We start from the raw sequence: 22,127 nt of genomic DNA on the forward strand, positions 1-22,127 counted from the left end.
GGTAAAAAAAAGTACAAGATGAACTGAAAGAATAAAAATTAGGTCAGAGCTGGAAAAAAGATGAGAAGGTTGTTGCCTGCAGGAATGTTAAAATGAACAGATGGAACAATGGCGTGAGGCACTATCACATGTACCAAGTCAAAATTGTAAGTTCTTGGTCTTTGTGCGCCCAGTAATTTGCAGACGACCAGTCCAGGGTCTAGCCCACCTGTGGGATCCGTTCCAGTGGCCTAAAATATCAACTGAGCATGCACACAGGTGTGATTAATGAGTACATACGAACATTCCCACACAAAGTATGGGCTCATCAACTCGGACTCGTGCGTATCAATGTGTGATAATTGTATGTACGCACATAATCTAGTGGTTGAATAATGAAACTACATTTACAATAAAAGCTGCTGTCCAAAAACCCAACCCCACACCTGATTCGACTCTAAAATAACACCATGATGTGATATCCTGAATGGGTAGTGTGGTTTTCCTCTGTGAAAAATGTCACCCATGTGCTCAAAGACTCCCATAAATAGCCGCGTATGAGTCTTAAAGGGGATCGATTTGTTTCTTTAGGGCAGCATGGAGCGAGCCGCGGGCATTGGTGTGCATTGTTTTGGCCGTTATTATTTTTTCAATTGTTTATACTTAAGAGACTGTTGCATGCCATTCCCCTTTAAGTCCCAGTTTGGTGGTGCACTGTCCCTTTAAGAGAGTGTCAAAAGTCAGCGCGAGAACAAACGCTTCCTGCTCACACAAAGTCTGTTATACACGAAGCCAAGTAGCAGTTAGGTTGTGTCTGATGCTTAAGTCCATAAAACGGCATTCCCTGTAAGTGTTTTCCAAATATTTAACCATTGATTGATGCTAATTAGTAGAGTTTGTAAATCGCAAATTAGGTTGTGAACTATTTGCAATGCCGACTGTGCCGCCATTTTATTTATTGTTGTGATGTATTTGTTACAGTTTCACACCTGCCATATAAAGAGAAGGTCTAAACCCATCCTGCCGCCAGTGACTGATTGTGTGGAGGTGTTTAACTAACTGGTTAGCAGAAAGGTTCTGTGAGGCCAGTACATGCAGGTTGTGTCATCCAACTTCAACAGCAGTTTACAGCGGTACATGCAGCACATGGCAAAGTCTTCAGTCTCTGCAAAAAACAGCATTCTGACTCAATGAGGGTGAATTTGGTGAATTCGGAGGTGAGAGCAAGGCCAGCAATTGATTATCTCATAACTCAGCGTCCTCTTTCATATCTGCTTCTATAGCTCTAATTTAAATATTCTAGACGACTATATTTCTCTATCTACCGTCAGTGTAATGAGTGCACACGCGGCTCACTGCATGTTGCATATCATGGGCGAACATGCACCTTCGCAGTGACAAATGGTACACACATAGAAGATGACTAATCTCTATGAATAATGATATTAGTACTGTAGCTACAGTAATGATAATAAATTAGAGAAGCAAATACTTGCCTTATATTCTATCAATCTTATTTTCTTTAATGTTAATAATTCATAATATTAATCAAATATTTGTTTCCGTGTGAAAGTGGGGCTTATAGCTTGTGAAAGTTGATCAGGCTGGTCACAAAAGGACAACAAAATAATGAGCAATGTCAGTGTGGATTGCAGCTCTGACTGTTGAAGTTCACCTTGGTTTGACTTAAAATAACGTAAACACTGTCTGCTGCCCTCACAAATTTATTCCCTCTAATATTCTCTCACATCTCCCTCCAGTCTATCGCAGTGTTCTTACTATCTCCTGCTCGAGTCCAAAATGTTGTATTTCCACCCTTAGGATAGTGTTCATTAGTATGATAAATCACTCTGGCCCTCCATAATATTGCAGTCACTTTCTAATGAGACAAACACGCAGACCAAAACAAATCTTAAGGCAATAGTGTAATGATCAAAGTTTGGCAGCAGCCAGAGAATGCAAGGTAGCGCCCTAAGGACTTGTCATAAGAATAAATAAAAAAACATAGACCTTGAAGTTTGTATCAAAAGTTTCCCAATTTGGAGTTCAACCAAAAATATAGTAGATAGACCGACTGTCTCTATATGTGTGTGTGGTTATTCAATAAGTTCTGTGACTGTCCTCTTCAGTGAGTCTAGAGAGTCTGTGGAGAGTTGACGCTTCTTCAAGGGTCACTTCTAATAAATGAAAGAGTCAGAATATATCTTTTTGCCTCTCCTCCCTTGCTTACCTCTATTGCCTTCTTCAACCAGGAGCTTGACCCTTCCCAGCCACACACATTTACGAAATGCTTTATACTGTAAGTTACCTCCCTGTCACGCACACTTGAAACATCCTTTCCCTCAACTGACCCGGAGCTGAGGGACAGATTAACTGTGACATTGTGTTGCCCTGTCACCTGCGACCTTGCGCAAATTTCAGAAAGGGCATACCCTTAACTGTCTATTGAAATAGAATTACGAGATGATGGGTGACAGGAGATATGAGTGTGTGGTCGCGTGGGAGGGTGGGAAATAATAATCAGCTATTTTCTGAAGCTGAGCCGTTATTGGTCGTTATTTGAACCCTGAACAACTGTGATGTCATTTTCAGTCGATTGCAAGTGCCAAAATGGCCGCTACCCAAGATGTACAAAAACGGGTGGGTTTTACTGCTTAACTCAAATTCCACAAACGCATTATATTTTAGACTATTGAGGCTGTATTGGTCATATTATTTTCAAGAATTTTTGGGCGGGTGATTTCCCCTTTAAGACAAACAGCGCTGTATACAAAGTGCTGTACATGGAGCAAAAATAAGTCATACAACAACAAGCAATAAAAGAAGAGGGTAAAAACCACAAAAAAGTAAAACCAAAACCAATTCTCACGCTGTGTAAAAAGCCAAAGAACAAAAATGAATTTTAAGACGAGTTTTAAAGACGGGAAGCAACTGAAAGGCTTTTGATGCTGTGGCTTAGATCAATTGTGATTCATTTGTGTACCTCCAACCCTCCCATCCAATTGTTGCACTCCCTGGTTGTTTCCTTTGCCAATATTTACCATCTATTTCTGTCAGTGTGTGTTTGTTTCATAAAGCCTGCAGCAAAAGACAATACCAAGAAAAGTGTGGCTAAGTGTCACGAGTTCCGCAGAGTCCGCTAATGAGCTTTGTCATTAAATACAAGCCATTGGAAGATTTTTGGTTTGATTCAGTTTACTGATGGCTTACACCAAAATTAAAGTGTTTATATAAGTTTCTGTGGACGTTAAAACTTTCCATTATTACATATTCATGAATATCATGATTGCTTCTTTAATCCTCCTTTTGAAGGTTGTAAGAATCCCCTTTTTATCTTATCTCTTTACACATCTATATCGATTGGTGAATCGTAGTTCAGGTAGCTTTTATCAAAGGTGTGCAGAGACTTAGATGTAAGCCTTGATGTCACATTTTTCTCCCCAAGGGCCCACAGCACCTTGATAATCAGCATTATCAGCAATAAGATCACTTTGCCTGCCATATGGTATCACCTGCAATGCTGTTCACATTAATCTGTGTAAATTAATATAGGGCAGGCGTGCAGGGTTACAGCTACACAGATTGGCGTAACAGTATTTTACAGAAAATAAAATATGCCTTGACAAAGAAGCAACGTTGAGTTTTGATTGACAAGGAGTCCTAATATATATATATATATATATATATATATATATATATATATAAACCCTTTCAGATGTCTTTCAATTACATCAGCACACATCCGAAAAATGTATTTTAGTCTTCCGCATGGAGGGATATATAAATTATGTGCAGACAAAGACTACAGCTCCTCCGAAAATGCTGATTTCTTTCTTTCACACAGGCAAAACATTCTTGTAATTCCTCTTATGTATTAATCCATGCTTGTTGTGCCTGTCTGTCAGGACTATCAGTGTTTGTGTGCAAGTGCCAGCACATTAGCAGATATAGGACGTACAACCAAGGAAGGTTTTGTATCCTGGGGACATAATCTGACTTTAATTCCAATCACTTGCATGACTAGTTTAAACACACAGAGACACAGACACACACGCACACACTTCAATTAGGATTTGCTACTTTTTTTTCCAATTTCCTTTGCCATTCTGTATAGCTTTATTCAATAAGCTTTTTTTATTTCCTGTATGTTTCTCTTTGTTTTATTTAGGGATAATGCACATTAAAAAATGTTAAAATAATATGCTGTCTGTTGTCCCAATTCAGCAACAATCACACACATTCGCATATATAAATCCAACGAAAATACATCTTAATTTTTTTCTTAAATTCACCAGTGGGAAAAATAAAATCCTCTCAGCATCCCAAAAATGGACCCTACTCAAAATGGGGTTTCAAAGACTTTATGAAAAGAAAAAGCATAACTTGAATACTTGAAAAAGGCAGTTTTAGCCAAGTATAAAAAGTTTGAGATATTCCCGATAAAAAAAATCCCCGACATACAGGTATCAGTATAAGGATGAAGGTTCCCTTTTGCTAATTTCATTTTTAATTTCTAAGTCAATTTGAGCTCAAATTAGGCTTGTATTCTGCAAGATTTTTTATAAATATTCTCCAGTGAGTACATTTGTTGCTTTGCCGGAGTTCATGACCCCAAAACATTTCCTATGATTGGCCTATAAGCAATATTGGAGTCACGTGCAGTGATGACTTCGGAATGCGTCTCTGATCGGATTTAAAACATTCGGTAAAATTCTTATATGAAGCGTTGTACCAAAATGGGTCTTTCTCAGGAGCGAAAAGGTGCTGATTGTCTCAATTAGATGTCGTCTTGACGATTTACTCAACATGGTGCTGTAGCAACGGACTGTTCAATGTCAATTGATACAAACTGCTAGTATTAAATTCCGTACACAAATACATAGAATTTGAAATCACTTTTCCTCATTTCCAATATTATCAACAATATGTCTGCAGGTCCGATGGCTCCTGACCCTTGAGAAGTTGTAACTCTGTTCTAATGGTTTGAATCGTTTCATCTATATTTCAATATCAGTAAGAACAAAGTCACTGCCTGACTATAGCCCGAGAAAAAAAATGGATTGACCGCAACCTAACTTAGCTTGAATTGCTTGTCAATATTTCTTTTTTCAAAACTCACTCTGGCTAAAAAAAATTCTGACTGTCCCGGTTTGATGCTGAGCGTCCAGGCTGTGTTGTTTTCTCCAAAGGATTTTCTAACTGAGGAGCAATTGGTTTGATGATTCGATGACAAACATCAGAACGACTTGTTTAAGCACTCTACACCCCTGCAGCTTTGGCCTTAATGTGCCTCATGCCAGAAAACTAGCAGAAGAAAGTGATAATCATGAACCATTGGAAACTGCTGTGACTCAAAAGCGTTGGAAAGTCCACAAGTAAAAAATTCATTGATTAGTGGACAGCGCTCGCCGCTCATGCTTGTGTGAGACGGCATGTACTGAAACCGTCTGTTGTCAGTTTAGTGAAACTTTCTTGTCTATTTTCCACTTGAGATACTTTGAATTGTTGAATTAAATTTTGATTTAATATTATTTCATTTCATACATATATGTATGTTTGCATGCATTTTATATGTTTGAGGGAATGAGTGATTTTTTTTTTTTAATATTCCTTTTGGCTTTTCCCCAAGCGACAGGAGAGGGCCAACAGTATTTGCACTTGGGCAATTTAGACTGTTGATTTATTGTGACAGTGTGAATTATTGAAGGATGTCTTGATGATATTTGTCTTGTTTTATGTTACCTGCCAAGGCACTACGAATGTAAATTAGCTATTGCTACCTTCTGCAAATTTACACAGGTATTGTACCGGTGGTTAGTCATTAATGTGCATTGTCCTTTTCAAATAAACAATGAAAGGAAATGAAAATAAAAATTTTAATTGAGTATTTGAATTGCAAATTCTTGAAACGAGGTTACAGGGCCGGCTGACAGCATTTTAGGCAGGTTTAATCAGACTTGTATTCCGTGTACTCCCGATGTTGATATGTACTCCTAAATTCATGCTGGTTGAAGCAAATGACGCTTTTTCAAAGTGATTATAAGATGGTGAAGGTAATGCAAATAAAACGTACGTTAAATTGTATGTATGTATGTTCTGGGCTTCTGAGCCAAATTTGGTGGTTGTCTGCCGACATGTAATATTGTTTGCTGAGGGCATGTGAAGGGTTGTTGTAAAAAATGTTTATGCCGTTTCCCCGAATCCATTTTCTCCTATTTCTGAGAATCCGAGATACCCAGACCACTTCAAATATCCACTTGAGATATCTCAGAGATGAAACGTTATAGCCCAATGGTATGTCATCGGAAAACTCAGCTAAAAAGCTTGTCATTGAAATTTGGGTCACTTTGACTCATATTGCTCAGGCGGGTCACATGTGTGACACTTGCACAAATTTGGTACTTCACCAACATGTTGAGCTCAAAATAATCCAAGTTTTCTCATTATCTCAGCAATAGAAGCCAATTAATTAGGAACAATGCATCAACAACTCAGGTCATTAACTACAATTACAATTCAATAAGCTTTGATTTACTTTTGTTTTAATTAGCTGGTGGCACATGTTAACATCGACAACCACGTCCTTGTTGCTGACGTCTGTTGTCATCGCAAATGCAGTTGATATTGTTTGTCGGGTGATTTTGCTTGGCTGTGAAGAGTGTTCTGAAGAGGCCATCAATCTCCCCCTCCTCGCCTCAGTGTTGACTCTCAAAGTCCCAGTACAGTCATTCATAACAAGTGCGACTTTTGAAAAACAAGTCGAGCCTTTATTTATGATACTTTGTCCTACAAGTTTTTTTTTTTCTCTCTCTCGATTTGTGATTGTTAGAAAGTTGTGTAGGGAAACAGGAAAGAGTCATTTCTGCCTTGATAGGACATTCATTGTGAGCAAGCAACACAAGTTAGAAGCAGATTCACTGTATTACAAAATGGCTTTTTCCTCACTGGACCTTAAAATGAAAATGTTGAAGGAATGTGGATTGGATATGTTCAGGAAAGTTGGGCAACGGTTTGGCGGGAGGAATGGATTGATATTGACGGCAAGTGTAGGGGACTGAGGAATCTTCTGACCACCCACATGTAGTTTGCGCATTTTAGTGTTACTCATGTCTTCTCTTCGATTACAAATCCAATTTTCTCGCGTTTGTTTTCCTTGAAAAGGCAATCAGTTAAGTGTTCTCGCTTTGATTAGAGCTAAAGCTGCTGTCCTCTTACTTCATTTACACGCTTTGCTTCTTCTATTTTCTGGCTTTATTTTGAATAGCAATCTGTGGAAGTTACTGAGAAAAAAAATGCTTGACCCAAATACTCTAAGTTATTTTTAACACAATGCCACTTTTCCTGCTTATGCACTAATTGCCCAAGTCTATTCAAATGAAACCAAATTGCCATCATTAGCAGATTAGCCTGTGTTTCCATATGGTTTGTGGTCTAGACTTGTGTACTGGTAAATCAACATTATCCTTCTCATTTTAAAGGCCACCAAGTATGAGCAATATTTTTTTGTGAGGGACATGTTTTTGCATTGGACTTCTAGTTACCCCAAGATGCATTGCTTTACATTGTCAGTTTACACTCCAATTTGTCCATACTCTGTTGCGCTGTTCGTGATCTTAAGTGACTAAGACTTGTCGCAAGTCAGTTCTTGCAGATGTTACAGATGGCCTATGAAGTTTTGCAAATATTTTATTATAAAACTCTTAATGTTTAGTTCTGCAGCTCAGAAAGGTGTGTGTGTATTATAATAATTGCAATATGAAAGTAAATGAATAAAACCAAAGTACTGTTATTGGTTGCTGACCAACAGTAAGTATTCGTTTTTCATGGAGCCTGACACATCTCTATATATCTGAAGATTAATCTCATTACCTGTGGTGGGATCAGAGCACGGAGGGCATTTATTGGAGAGGATCATTAAGTCCAATTATGAGCAGTGCCTATGAGAATGAAAGTCAAAAAAAGAGAAATCTGAACTGTTAATTTACCACAGCTTCGTTACTGGATAAACGTGTCAAACACCTCACCTTTATATATATTTATCTTTTCTTGTGTTTTTGTATCTGTCCTGCAATTTCGAAAGGATGAGGATAAGCGGCTCGGATAAACGGATGAACCAAATGCAGAGTTTATGCAGTGTCAAACTGATTAGTATTTATTATGATGATTATTAATTGGTAACAAACGTGGTATAACAAATAAATATTCTGAAGCTGTCCGAAATAACAGTCAGTGATTTTATTTATTTTTTTATATTCCCAAGTCAGGTCAGGTCAGTTGAGAACCATTTATCATCTACAATAACCATAATTAACCAAAATGCCTGTGCGAGGTTGCTGCCAATCTGTTAAATATTAAGTACGGGTGAAAAGAAATTCAAATATAACGGTGTCTTTAGAGTTACTATAATCAGCGTGTTTTTATTTTTAACAGTACGTTTTGTTCATTGTATTGAAAACCAAATTCATGAAATTCATCAAGCGTTGAGCATTCCATGGCGAATAATCAACAGGGAGGAGGAACTAATGAGACAAGCAGGCCTGACAAATATGTAGAGCCAACTCTAAAGGATATTTTTGTTAAATTAATTGCCACTGATGGACACTTGAGAAAACGAATCAATGCAATAATCAGCATAATGAAGTAAATTGTGCCAATTAATTGAAGACACTGTAGTCACCTTTCTGTCATGGAGAACAGTTTAGCTTGAAAGGATACGTTTTGTAATTCTATATATCCAGATCTAATTTGGGATGTCCACTGTGGATTGATTTTTATTTATCTTAAATAAGCACCAAACTAAAAACAGCATCCTAAAGTGTTGGGAAAAAAAAACAAATAAGATATCATAAAATGATTGGGAAGTGGTGGAACCTTATCAAGTCCACCTCCCACCCCTCTTTCCATTATAACTTCAAAATTCCACATCATTGTTTTGTCACACAGCAGTGGCGATTCTCCGTTTACCATTCAAAAGATTGGATTTGAATATAGCACTCAAAGCTCCTAGCAGACCTTATAAAACTATGTGCCTCTGTCAGCTTTAACATTTTTCACACTTGGAGCTGTAGTTTGTCTGCCCATCTTTGAACTTGTTTTCCTTTGGGACTTTCAGCTTGTTACTCAATGCCCACACTGATCATAGTCACGCTACTTGAGGAGAAACAAAATCCCGGAGTGGTACAACACTCTTAGCTCAGTGTGACTAATGATGAATGCCCTGTCAGGTTGAATTAAAGTCTTTAACAGCACCACATACAATTTGCCTGGAGTACCGCCCAGTATGAGTACGGTAGTTCTGAGAGAGAGGGAGAGAGAGAGAAAGAGAGAGTGAGTGAAAGAGAGTGAAAGTGGGAGCGAGAAAGAGACAGAGTGGATGGCAAATGAAAAAAGTAGACACATTGGTAGGGCAGTAAAAAAATACAAAATGTGAGAGATAAAGGCAAACAGAAACAGAGATCAGCACTTTTGCAAAATTATATTACAAAAATAAATAGCATAAAAATTGTATTTCTATTTTAGTGGATACAACATTTTAATTTGCAGATATTTTTTTATGCCTTACCCCGGTACACAAAACGTACGTCCGTGGGCGTGTGTGTCTCATTAATGATTGAGTTTGTAAAGAAAGCTCCTCAGATCAAAAATTTAGCTGAATCAACAACTTCTGAGTGCATCTCACATACGGACGATGCAAACGCACACACACACATGCAGACGCCCTCTTGGTGTGCGAGCTCCTTTCATGTCTATCCCCCTGAAAGACCAACACCACTTTTAATGCCACAGTCCAACAGGAAGCGCTGATTCTGTTTGTTCAAGTAAATACACACACGCACACGTACCGGACCATATTAAAAAAAAAAAGGATAATCGTGTCCCGGCACATCCCGGTGAAAACAACTCCCAATCCGTCCTACTCTTGTTCAGAATGACTCCAAGACCCGTACTGCTCCCATTTTGGATGTCGGCTACAATCATTTTTTTTTTTGTTTGTCGCCCACTCTTCCAGTCCCAGCTGCAGAAAGAAATTACTTGAGCGCTCATTACATTTATTTTGGTGAAGTCACACTTCTTCAATCTAATTTGGATGTGTTTTAGGCTGAACAGTGGCGTTATGACAAATGTAACAGTACTCAAAAATATGATGTCACTTCAAAGTGTCAATTCAACCTACAATCTAAAGGACAAATGAAAAACTATGACGTAGTTCTGTGTGTTTTTATTCAACTCAAATGTTCTGCTTCAGCAGAGACATACGCACTAATAAATATAAGAAGTAACATCTAGCTGAGCAGTGAAATATAACATTCATGCGTGACGAGGCAACTACAGCAGCTGAAGAGCAGCATAATGCAGAATTCTGTACTCCCTTTGTGCTGTAGCTAACCCTCCAAGCATGAACGCTTACTTCAGTGTTCAGCTCAACATCAGTGTTTAAGGACTTTCTGTTCGCCGTCGTCACTTCTTGTTGTCCTGTGTTTTTTTTTTAATATAAAAATCTGAATGTCCATGATCTATTGGCATTCCTGCAGACAATCACGTCCAAATGAATGACTCTGTGACACAACACCTCTCCCTAGCCATCCGCTTTGCTTCTCCTAATCGCTCCCTATTCCGGGCGGGCATAGTCTGTGTCCTGGAATTCCTTAAGAACCATCGAGACGTCCTACAAATGTTTCGTGCCCTTGCACAATCATGCTCACAATGCCGATAGTGAGCTTGGTTAGGGTTCGGTTTGGGTTTTGGGTGTCATCCTCCGGTAGGATGATTTGCACGGATAGGACATTTTTAATGTGACAAGACGTGACACTGAGGGTGCATCAGTAGCTCATATGTAAGGACTTGGACTTTGGAACAGGCTTAATGTGCCCTCGAGCATTGCATCGTCCCCTCACCCTCCAGCTCAAGTGGTGCAGGACTGTTTGCACATCGCTTTCACACTGACATCTTTCCTATACATTGGAGTGTGAGGTGAATTTCCTCTTGAGGGATTTTAATGAGTAAAAAAAAAAAAAAACTGACAGCTCACTCGTTTGTCAAAGGTGAAAGCAATGACCTTAAAACCACTAACATGAGTTCCAGTAGCAGCACAATCAATCGGACTGTTTCAAGCACCAAGTGTGACATGTCTACATTGATGAGTATGTGTGTGTGCTGTGTGAGACACAAACGGACTTTGAATTTGTCACAGTTATTGACTCCACTACATGAGCAGCAAAAAACAGACCAGTAGGCTCATTATTTTGACAGTTACAAACTGCCTCTTGAGTACACACACACACACACACCCGCACACACGAGACACGTGGAAATAGGGCTTCAAAAAGAAATTTCCACAATTACTCACCAAGACCTTGATGTAAGATCAGCTTCCTTATGACGGCACAAACACCGCAAACACACAATGGCATAATTAGCTCCAGAGTGCCAACTTTCACTTTATTTTACTTTATTGAAGACGTGAACATTTGGGGTGTATCCAGCTTTATACTTGTGACATCTCTTGAGACAAAGACATTGGATTTCATTTGCTTGTGACAAACAGACTTTATGGAGACGAATAGTGAGTGAAGTGAGGAAAACAATCAAGAGGAATCACATGGTTGAGATTATGGGAACATCTGATTTAATAAAAGGGGGTGAAGATTCTTCATAAATGCAAAGGAGGGAATTAGATAAAGAAATATTAAGGTGTGAATTTCAGAAGATAAACAAAAAGAAGGATGCAAATACAAAAAACTTTGTTGGAAGACTCAAGAGCTTCTGTGTGTTCTTCTGGTTGTGTTTACTATTCCAAAGAGAATATAATCTGGAAACAATTTTCAAAAGAGGCAACTGGCATTTCTTATGTAATGACACTTAATGAGTGTTGGTTGAATAACAATTAATAAGATGTCAATCAATCAGCAGTAAGATGCTATTTTAGGTTCAAGTTCAAGGGGTTTATGAGTTGCCTGGATTTCCCTGTCTCTAGGCAACAATTCTTTGGAGCCCTTATGCAATTAAAGGAGCTTTTGAGGTCGTCAAATAGCGGTAGAAGAGCAAATCATATATAGTGGACAAACTGCCTGCTTTGTTTGGAAAACTCATTAGAATTTTTTTTCAGATGGGTACTGTTTGCTGGATTTCACAAAAAAATATGAGCTGATTTTAATTCAAAGTTACTTTCAGCATTATGAATCTCACAGATGATACATATCGTTGGCTCATTCTGGAGCTTCGTTATGTTTAAGATATCAAAGAGACAGTGATCAAATGAACATCATTGTGCGGGAACGTGTTGCAATGAAGAATTCAAATGGCCTAATCACATTTATGAGTCATGTTTATTCATAACAATAAATGTTCATAATGAATCATTCTCTATATTAAAAATTATATATTGCAATATGAAGCGCTGTATGTACGTACTCGTTTTATATAAATTGGTCTTATTTTTAGACCTGATGATGACTGTTCATTTCACGCAACAAAAAAAGGTCTTCATGCTGGGAAAAAAAAGTGCAGTACCATTAAAGCCATAATAATAGCAATCCATGTAACCATTGACAATTTCAGCAGAACAGCTAACATTTTACAATAGCACACAAGGCTACCAGGATTCTTTCAAGACACAAGCAAATGTTCTTTGCTATTTCTTGTCTGTGTGGAATGAGAAGAGAATGAGCAATACTGTCTAATCTTGCGAGCTATCCCCCCCACACCCACTTAGCTCTCTCAAACAGAGCAAAAATACGAACGTTGACAGTACAAGCCCAGTAGGATTGTGTTTCCTCACTCCACTGCGTTGGCTAGATTGTAGATGAGGAGTTTGAGTCACTTCACATTTGTATGAAGAAGTCCACAGGGGAGCAGCATTGTAAAATGATCCCACTGGCAGTAGATTAGTTCCTGCTTGAGCAATGGGCCCCGCTTCTGCTCACTCTGCTGTTCTAAATCAATTATACTACCTGCTAAATCAGCCTCTTACACCACAACACGCAGGTTTTCAATGCCAACGTCTTTCTCTTTCCCTTCCGGAACGGCTCCAGAATTTTTTTTTTTCTCACTGTGCGAAATTGTTGCTTGACCAAAACATACAAGGCTGAGAAAATAATTTGTAAATATGTATTAGAATACAAATAAAATACAGGCTGGCCCAAACTAGGGTTACACTCATATTTAACGGGGCTACAATGCCCCCTAGCCATGGTTCCTACCCTCTTATAGTATGTACAATGTTTGTTTTTGTAAAAAAAAAAAAAAAAAAAGGATCAAATAGCAATGGACCCAAGTTTAACTGTCGTTCTAGTGCCATCCACTGGCGTAAGACCAAGTTTGTGCTCGTGTCAATGGCAGTGAAAAGTTGTCTCCTTAGATCAGGAGCAGATCTAAGAGGGTGATCATTCACCAACCTGCTTCCTACATGACATTTTTACATTTCTCTGTTTATATTAGTTTCCCCCCAGAGACGGCTGAGGAAAACTTTTCATTCCGTTTGTGCGAAGAACTACATTATGATTGGTGTTCATCCCCTTCTGCGGGCACACTCAGTCATTTATACTTCGTCTAGACTGTCTCACTGTCCCTTTTTTTTCTTCCTCTCACACTGTGGTTTCTTTTTTAACTATACACAACAAAGCAAACACATTTTGCTGTGTAGTGGAATTTATTCAACGTAATATAGAGTACATTGCACCGTAAATTGATTCGCCCTTCAGGGAATGAAATCAAATCAAAATAATGATTCTTGAAAATATGTTAATGCGCTGCTGCATCTACACACCCAAACGTACAGAATAATTAGAGTAGCAGGGATATTAATGCTAATAGTGCATTAGAAAGTTTATCATTTCAATCTATTCTATCGCCACTAGTGCGGATAATTGAGATTGTGTTGTGATGTGTGAACACAACAGTCATCCGTTTGGATCAGTGATCTATATTCAGACAAAGTGCTGAGATAGTATTCATTTGCTTAACAAATGCAGACGAGCATGCTCAAACATAAAGGAAATGAATGCTAGCCAAGATGAAATGATTCTTTTGTTCTTGTGATTTTATCACACGTCAATATATTCTGCACCATTTTTCGTTAATTTATAATACTCATCATTGTATCTACAAGGGATAATAATAATAATGAATTAAAAAAAATGGAAAATTGACAAAATAATAAATAAAAAATATTTTTAAAAACTAATATTTTTTTAAATAATCATAAAAGAAAAACAAGGCAAAGACTAATCAGCCATGCCTTGGAGAACTTTTCTTTGTCCAATCAACATGTAACATGGATACAATGATAGGTTACATACATCTTCTTTTCTTTCTTCTTTTTTCATCACCTGTAAATTGTCTGCCAACAATTAATTTATTTTAAAAAAGATTCCGTGAGCTTGATCAATTTGGATTTCAAAAGGCAAAACGACTAACTAATGCAACGATAAAATGAATGGGAAATCTCGGATTTTTGGGAGTGAAATGGAAGCGTCTCAATGTCACCTTATGGCGACACTGACTCAACTGGAATATATACTCTAATATATAAACACAATTGTGTTCAAATCATGTAAACAGTATGATCTGAAAATTTTCTTGTTTGGGAAGTCAGTTATTGGCATCCCAAGAATGTGATTCTTAGTGACTCACATAGATCCCTTAATGGGTGGTTTGACCCTGAAAACACACACATGCAAACACACCCCTGCACACGCACGCTTACCACAAGCAAATATGGAGCTTAACCTTACACATCAAGAAGAGAGTAATCAATCTTTCAACTTAATAGCACTTCCCTATTTGGATCCAAATCACCTTGAAGGTCAGCAATGACAATAGTGTAATAATGTCTCATACAAACAAACATGTACACGTTAGTGGTGTAAAGTGAGCACATCTACATAACACAGACTGTTAAAAATACACGACTGCATGGTTTCTGCTTTGAATTACTTGGGAGACCTGATGTGAGTCGATCACTCAAGACAGGTGACGTGCCACGGTTGAAGTAATTGATACTGTCTATTATTGCCTGAAAAAGCAGCGTAGATTGCAGGTTGCAGTGTGTCCACGTTTGTCCCTTTGAAATGTTTTTAGATACATTAGTTGCATTAGAGAAGCAAGTTAACGGTTAGTTTATCTCAGGGATCACCAACCTTTTTCAAATTCAGAGCCAATTCTTGGGTATGGATCAATGCAAAGTGCTACCAGTTTGATATCCACTTCTGACATAATGTTTTGGCTCAAAATAATAAATAATAATTATATTATTATATATTTTTTCATGATCACCTCTGTATCATTGCTCGGATATCACATTGTCCCATCACTGATGAGCTATTTTTAGAAAAGGGTTGCATGCTCCTCATGTGGTCCTCAGTATTTTGTTGCCCGCAGGTGTCATGTTGGTGACAGCTAGACTTCTGACTCTTCAAAGAATCTACCGCAAGCTGAAATGAAAACATTAAAACACAACAAAACTTTCAGAATATAGCCCCATTTGCTGCCCCGTTCACCTACAGAGTACTTTTCTTATTTTCCACTTTTTCAAAAAAATCCTCTCACCCATAGGCATGGATGAGCACACCCATTAACTGACAGGAAAATAGCACCCTGACAACAAACAGACTTGGCTTCATCAGTTTCAGCCAGTAATCGTGTAAAAACACGGTGGGAGACCGTGAGCTTCAGGGTTTAAGCATCGAGAAGGAGCCCCTGATAAAGTGTAACACTTAATTGAGTTGAAAGAAAAATGAGCTCTTTACTGTTGTTTATCTCTCCGTCTTTTGTTTTTCTCACTTGTTGCACACTATGGGGTAACACTCTCACCAAATTCCAGATGAATAAGTAATGTAGATTTTTTTTTTTTTACTTTCAGGCATGGAATTGCTTGTATTTATTATTTTTTTGCATTGATTATTAAAACACTAAACAGAGTTGAATATCTACGGTTAGTTTCAAAGTTTTGTTTTGTCTGTGAAGACTGCATTGTTACTTGTTAAGTGGTGTAACCAACAGGAAAACATATGAACTAACCTCTGTCATTATAAAAGACAGATAAGCAACAGTTAAAGCAAACTAGTTGTTGGTCAAACATTGAAAAGAAGAAAGGTAAACAACACCCGTTGACGCAATATTTTCACGTCTGTAAAAAAAAAAAATGTTTGTGACATCAACAGGAATGTTTGTAGGGCAGAATTGACCGTCAGTTTTCAGTCTTTATCTAAGTTGCATGCAGTAACTTTTAAAATCCAACAGATGTCGCCAGAAACAAAACAACACAGTTGCAGCACAGTGTCGACACAGTTTGGGAAATGTGCCATAAACCCAATGAGGCCTTATTTACACTTGATGCAAACCATAAGAAACACAAGAAGAGTAGGAAGGCAACTCTGATATTTAATCAAAATAACAGGCAAGTACAGTTTTATGGACTGTTGAGACAAATATTAACCCAAAACATAAAGGCATTCAAGAAGTGAAAGGTTTTGACCCAGCGAAATCAATCCTCCAAACAAACAACCACTGAAAGAGGCTGCTGTGAAAGCCTGGAAAATCATCACAAAAGGACATTGCAAAGGTTTAGTGCTGAAGGCTTGACACAGTTACTGAAATATATATTCAAATATTCATGCATATTTTTTTTACAAGTGTATTTGATACAGTATTTTTTACTGCTCCAAAATGATGAGACCACGTTACAAAAAATGTTATATTCCAAGATGTGTGACACATTCAAATGGGTGGCAGTTCTTCTGTTTTAAATTCATCTTTTGAGCCCAAATGATTTCAGTCGACGGAAAATATCAAGGAATTTGCCTCACTATTCCAATACTTGAGAGTAATGTAAACATCTAAAACATGAACATAGCTGGCTTTGCAGACATTACGTCAAATTTATCCCTCTTTTCTTCCTCATTATCTTTGCTTCTATTGTGTTTTGATATCCATGCCAGTCCCAAATTCAATAACTCGGCCAAAGATTTCTCGACAAAAAAAATAATTTCCTATAAAGCCATGAACTTGTTGTGGGTATTTGTGCTGTTGTGTCTGTGAGAGGGAATGGAGAACATTGGGTTTGACTCAGGTGTATTGTTTTTCTCTCGAGAGCACAATTGTGAGTCATGCACATCATGCCTCAAAACACAACACTCATCTCTTGACTGAACTTGCGACCAGTGAGAAAGGAAAGAAAGAGAGGAAAATGTACTTTAGAAAGTCTTGTTTCTTGCCTTGGATTTTAGCCTCCATCCTCACACACTTTTCCTCTCACACACACACACGCACACATCCCAACCCAGCCTGATTCCATTAATGCACTTGGACCTCAGTCATTGTCCCGTTTGCCGAGCTGCAAGGCAGCAGCCAGAATCGCTAGAGGAAGGCAGCCAGTGCCCAGCACGTCTCAGACAGATTGTTAATCAGGATGTGCTACGTGATGTTTTCCACACTGATACATCTCCGTCCCTCATGGAATAATCACCCTAACACTGTTATGCTGATGACGCACAGGGTCAAAGAGAAGATCTTCTCAAGGGACGAGGCAGACAGAACCATGTGCATCAATGTAAATTAGGCAGAGTAAAAATTGGTGCAGAGAGGAGTGTTGTGAATGAGAAATATAATGTGCTATTATTCCACTTGATAATTAAGAACACGGCTTATTAAGTGATATTATGCCACTTAATTATATTATGTTGCTTTACTTACCTCACCGAGTTACTTTTCTTCCCTTCCACACCGAACAGTACAAACACAAGCACACATGCTTTTTCACAGTATCGGGGGCAGGCAGCAGCAATTAACACCTCACTTTTCCTTTGTTGAAAGGAATACAGCAAACGTGTTACATTATCAAATATGCAGCGCGTCACACACAAGCTGTTTTTCGTGTGTCGTTTGTTGTGTACATCTAGTCTCCGAGCACTAAATGATATTTGATGTTTTCTCTGTTACAAAAATAGAATGGCATTGTTGTTTTTTTAAAGGCCACCAATGTATTAAGGTTAAATGTCATCATTTTGGTGGAAGGAACAGAATTGCAAAAGCAGAAAGCAAGATTGTAACGCAAATCATTACTGTTCAATTACATAAAGTATCCATGCATCCATTTTAAGAGGCGGGATACACCCTGGACTGGCCTCCCGGGAGAAAAAAGCATTCACATTGACATCAATGGGCACTCTCAGTCTTGAATTAACCTTAAATGTGTGTTAGGTTCATTAACACAAGTAATTAAAGACGAGCAGAAAACATGCAAACTCCATACCGGAAGATTCAAACCTATTCCACGTTAATATGATAAGTTTTGCAGAAAAATTCTGGACATGCTGGATCAGCATCATTATTACAACACTGGCAGTCAGCACCTCTGGTAAAATGTATTTTTCAGATTATCACCATTCCTGAGCGCATTCGTTCTCATTACGCGTCACCACTCAAATCTTAGAATGCACTAGTTGTTCTATGATCCTGCACAAACCAAGACACAAACAGAACAAGTCTGGCCCTCATGCTCTTGCACGGTTCAGGCAGACTTATTGTGGTGGTATAGTAGATTGCAACTTTTAACTTTGTCAGAACACTTCACAAGACAAGGAAATGTACATGTCTTGGAGGACAATGCCATCATATTCCAAGCGCTGGACATAAATGACATTTTAAACTACAACACTCATCATACAAGCAAAATCATGACAATGCATCTTTATTAGAGGCATTAAAATTCTGAAGATATCAGTAGAGCGGATAGAGCTCCCTCAGCACAATCACTAGTAAATTGCTTAGCTATAGCATTTGGACAGAAAAGCTGCACTGCTGCGTAATACAGTTTCATAAATGGGCGTGGCGAATCTTACATTTCCATTTCCAGTTCTTGGATGTTCACGGAAGACTTCTGAGCTCCTCAACAAACTGGACGATGCAGCACCACTGTGTGACTTTGACACTCATGCATCTGACAGAATGTAGCTTAATTAAATCCTGTGGACATTTGGGACCTCGTACTTGCATATGCTAACTTCAAGAAGGATAAGGCTGTAGTCAAGCAGTGTTAGGATGCACTCTGGGAGAGTTGAATCACTTTTGGTTTCTTGCTGACTGTCTGGAGTATAATCTGTATAAAAGCACATTGGTGTTGGCTAATGGGTTCTTGGTCTGAGAAACTCAAAGTGGAAATGACACACAGTGAAAAGGCAGACTGGGTGAGTGATACTAGCAAGAGGAAGACTGACAAACTCTCAGAAAGACTAAAAAGGGGAGTGGTACATGATAGCGACTGATAATGGCTCACTTGGCGATCACACAACTGACTGTGTCATCTCCACTCAATGTCAGAGGCCCCCCTATGACCAGATGCACATGTCAACCATTAGACGCGTTCGCTCGCCTGATTTCCCCCCCCCCATCCATTCCATGCCCTTGCATACAATATTCAATGCTCTGTCATCATGTCAACCTCTGAAATCACATCAATATCAGACTCTTCCTACAATTTTCCAGCCCAGTGATTACGGTAAACAAACTAAAGAAGATATATTTATTACAGTGCAAACATTCAGGTCAGACAAAGTCCATTGTGGGATTAACACAGAAGGCTTTATTTTCGTAGACAGTTTACGTGCGCACAGCTGTAAAAACTATGGCATCTTGATTTTCATGCCAGTGCAAGCCTCCTTTAGCGCGTTAAGGAATTTCACGGACCGTGCCGTGCCAGGTTGGGCGTTTCTCTTTTGCCGCTGCTTTGGTGGGTTTGGGGGGGGGTCACGCATGGACACAAATGATCTGGTTGGAAGGCGGTTTCCAAGTGCACACTTCACGGCAGAGATCTGTTACTTGGACGAATTCAACAACAAGTTCATTGTCATCTTTCTGCAGTTCCTTATAAGTACTTATTTTGCTCGAGTCCAACACCTGCATAGCCTTCATCGGGTCAGTTCTTCCTCTGCCGTGTAGACCAATGCACCTCTCTTGTACTGAATTTAGAGGGAATGATAGCAAGTCAACAGTGGTTACGCCCGCAGCGGCGCAAACGGCCATTCCAAACTGCGTGTGTCTGTGAAAATACCAAAAGAATGAAAATTCCTCCAGTGCGCCCAACCTGACACCATACCATGCTCCCCATCACACCTGAACTCTGTTGCTTTTCTATTACAACAGGTGAAAATCAATCCAGACAAGTTTGGAGAGGTATCAACTGAAACGTGCAAGCTTCCACTGTACAGAGCACACACACACACACAGCATTTGGGTTTCTGCCATGCCAAGATTTCACCAATGTCCCGGCTTCTGGTTTTTCACCACAGACTGGTAAACTCGTGCAAGATCAGCACTGAAGTATTTGTTGACTTCACAAGTTAAAAATAAATCTTTTCATCATCCAACTATATAAACTAGATGGATTTTACATTAGTTTAATAGCTGCTATTATTTCCAGAGTTAGAAACAATTATTTCAGAGATAATGGTATAATCCTTAACTACTAAGCTATTTATACATTCATTTGCTATTCCGACTGGATGTGCAGAGACAATAATGCAATGATATAATGGCACAACATACATTTAGGGGAGACTTAAAGAGAGAACCAATTAAAATGAGATTGACGCCACTGTCCTAAATCGTGTTATGATCTGTCTTGCAGAACAATTCAACTGACTCCAGTTTGAACTGACTTGTAAATGGAGGCAGAGCAACAGTATACTCATGAGATTGAGTAAGAGGACGACTGCCGTTCCACTTTATTTATCTCTGTAAAACCTCTAGCACTCATTCAAAGGCAGTGCATTTTCAGGGTCACACTGTCACACTTCACAGAGCATGTTCACCCACAGGAAAGCACAAGGATGCATTTTCTTAGCCTCCACATACTTTGTCAAAATTATGGAAGCATGTTAAGGCTAGCATGTCCTTTCTGAATGAATTAAACAACACCGCTACTGAGTTGAAATATGACAGCCCATTCATTTTCATTAAAAACTGCTGAAGTCCCACAAGTTTTTGTGTGTGTAGAGTGCATACGTGGCCCACACTGTTGAGCGACTTCATTTTGACAGGCTGCTTGGACAAACCTGCAAAAAAAAAAAAAATGCCGGAAGAAAATAATGTGTTTCTAATAACACCACAGGGTGCTGTTCAACAGTTTATAGTTGATTTTAGGTCTTAACTGTGCAAAGGTGTAAGGTTTGGGGGGGCTTTATGTGAGACATAAATGAACTATTTGTAAAGTCACAATAATTGTGGGATCACTTTTGTAGGAATAATTCCCAATATTCAAATTGCATTAAAAAAATACTTGAATTACATACAGCACATCTTTGTTTTTTTTTTTATACATATCATTTCCATCCAGTGTATGTTAGTTTGACAGTCGACACCTTTAGCCTTCAAATCTGCCTGAAATCGTCTTCATAGATTCATATTCTGATGATCAATTATGAGAATCTCATTTTCTGGCACATCCCAAACGTGTCGAAATGCTTTTGAGAATGAAGATTGTGGAGGTCACATCATTACAAAGAATTCATTGTCATGTTCAAAATCTGACAGAGATCATCCAAAGTTTGCGACGTGGTGTATTATCATGCTTGAACTACAATAAAATGTCAGTCTGCTGTCAGAAAAGGTTGGACCAGAACAGTAATAATATTCAGGATCCCGATGTTAAAAGTCTAATTTAGCTAAAAAAAAAATTATTATAGTGGTTAGAGACCCCAAGTGTCACATTACTATGCTAACAGTCATGTTAATTGGTGATAAGAGGCGCCAAGTAACCACTTTTTTCATGTTTTTTTAGCATCAGATTATGGCCTTGTCTTCTGATCATTTCATCTGAAATCAAGACTCATCTAGACCAAGCAAGGTTTGCCCGATCTTCTCGCGTTCAATTTAGAGGTTGCTACAATATCCTGTTCATGGGCTTCACTTTGAGTTATTTAAACATACTACTTTGTATACAATGTGTTACTGTAGCAATTTGTCTGACAAGAGTTCAATTTTATTTGTAACCAATATCAACCTATTCCAGGATTTCTGAAAATATCATCTTAATTTATCACTGCACTACATGGACACTCCACTGTAAATTCCGTGTGAATCCCTTCTGAGGTATTCATCCAGAGATGTTTTACTTTGTGGGGAAACATAGAGGAAGGCATCAAGGTAATTAA

At 38.5% G+C, this 22,127-nt stretch overlaps 1 long non-coding RNA gene across 1 annotated transcript in view; it reads left to right on the forward strand.

Moving 5' to 3' along the window:
• Positions 1-766: 766 nt before the first annotated feature.
• Positions 767-22,127, forward strand: part of LOC148333589 (uncharacterized) — a 33,282-nt gene continuing 11,921 nt past the window's right edge. The window contains exons 1-2 of the long non-coding RNA XR_015844228.1: positions 767-825; positions 961-1,196. This is a non-coding gene — a long non-coding RNA (uncharacterized LOC148333589). The remainder of the gene's footprint in view (positions 826-960; positions 1,197-22,127) is intronic.

This window comes from Idiotropiscis lumnitzeri, chromosome 7, assembly GCF_059441095.1.
Source record: "Idiotropiscis lumnitzeri isolate Australia: NSW breed Sydney's pygmy pipehorse chromosome 7, RoL_Ilum_1.0, whole genome shotgun sequence".
In the NCBI taxonomy this organism is placed as follows: domain Eukaryota; kingdom Metazoa; phylum Chordata; class Actinopteri; order Syngnathiformes; family Syngnathidae; genus Idiotropiscis; species Idiotropiscis lumnitzeri.